This window comes from Dama dama, chromosome X, assembly GCF_033118175.1.
Source record: "Dama dama isolate Ldn47 chromosome X, ASM3311817v1, whole genome shotgun sequence".
NCBI classification, from domain to species: domain Eukaryota; kingdom Metazoa; phylum Chordata; class Mammalia; order Artiodactyla; family Cervidae; genus Dama; species Dama dama.
In genome coordinates this window covers 60,280,846-60,282,532 of record NC_083714.1, presented here as the reverse complement: position 1 = coordinate 60,282,532, position 1,687 = coordinate 60,280,846, and the positions used below count along the sequence as shown (strand labels likewise).

Sequence of the window (1,687 nt, the reverse complement as noted above, 5' to 3'; positions counted from 1 at the left end):
ACACATGATATTACATGGTATTTCTCTCTGTGTCTGAATTATTACACTTAGCATAAAACCCTCCAAGTCCATCCACGTTGTTGCAAATGGCAAAATTTCATTCTTTTATGGCTGAGTAGTATTCAATTATATATATACATATATATGTGTGTATATATATATATATATATATAATATTCTTTATCCATTCATCTTATGATGGACACTTAGATTGTTTCCATATCTTGGCAATAGTAAAGATGCTGCTATGAACATTGGGGATGCATGTATCTTTTTGAATTAATGTGTTTTTTTTTCTTCAGATATATACAGAGGAGTAGAATTGCTGGGTCATTTGGTGATTCTATGTTTAGTTTTTTAAGGAACCTCCATATTGTTCTCCACAGTGGCTATACCAATTTACATTCTTATCAACGGTGAGTCAGTGCTCTCTTTTCTCTACATTCTCAGAGACATTTGTTACTTGTGGTCTACCAAACTGTTTTTTAATGTGTCTGTGACATTTTATATTCCCACCAGTAGTGTATGACAGTTCCAGTCTCTCTACATCCCATTCAATACTTCTGTACATCCCATCCAATACTTAGTGTGGTTAATATTTTTAATTTTACTCATTCTAAAATGTGTGTGATGTTAACACATTGTGGTTTTAATTTGAATTTTCCTGATAATTAATAGTGTTAAACATCGTTTGATGTACTAATTTGTGATTCCTATATCTTCTTTTTTTTGACTTTTTAATTTTTTAATTTTTTTCATTTATTTTTATTAGTTGGAGGCTAATTACTTCACAACATTGCAGTGGGTTTTGTCATACATTGACATGAATCAGCCATGGAATTACGTGTATTCCCCATCCCGATCCCCCCTCCCACCTCCCTCTCCACCCGATTCATCTGGGTCTTCCCAGTGCACCAGGCCGGAGCACTTGTCTCATGCATCCCACCTGGGCTGGTGATCTGTTTCCCTATAGATAATATACAAAATGTCTGTTAAAATTCTTTTCCTGCCCGCGAGCGCCACCCATCGCGCCGGGGGAGGTAGGTCCCGATGGCCCTCGGAGCTGCAGCCGCCTTTCACGCCCTCCTTGCCGACACTATGCTCCAGTTCTTGCTTGCATTTACTCTTGGCAACGTGGTGGGAATGTATCTGGCTCAAAACTATGACATACCAAACCTGACTAAAAAACTTGAAGAAATTAAAAAAAGACGTGGACGCTAAGAAGAAACTCCCTAGTTGCTGAAGCCAACTCCACCACTGCCTTCTGGATAAACTGTCTACTGTTCTCCAGGGCCTCCTTTACCGTCTGAACCAAAAGCTTTTGTTTTAATCTCCAGCCTCAGCAGTTTTCGTTTTCGCTAGACCTTGCATTGGCTTACAGCACAAAAGGGACCAGAAGTTAAGAACGACCCTTATTTCTCCAACATCCTCACTTCTTCCCTTCCTCCTTCCAGCCTCTTGGAAGGTCCTGAGAATGGAATCATGGTGCTCGATTAGTTATCATACCTTTAGTTAGTAGTCTCTCCCTTATTCTTTGAGATTTCTACTACCTTTTTCAAAAGAAAAATGGATGAGTTTTGTGTAGTTGATGAGATCCAAATAATGCGTGTTTCAGAGTCTGGTAATTATAATGGGTTTTTAAACATTTGGTACTAAATTATGTTGTTTCACAGTAGTAATTAAAATG

At 38.2% G+C, this 1,687-nt stretch overlaps 1 pseudogene; it reads left to right on the top strand.

Annotated features, from left to right (window-relative positions):
* Window positions 1-1,024: 1,024 nt before the first annotated feature.
* LOC133052093 (short transmembrane mitochondrial protein 1-like) lies at window positions 1,025-1,485 on the top strand (annotated as a pseudogene).
* Window positions 1,486-1,687: the final 202 nt, after the last annotated feature.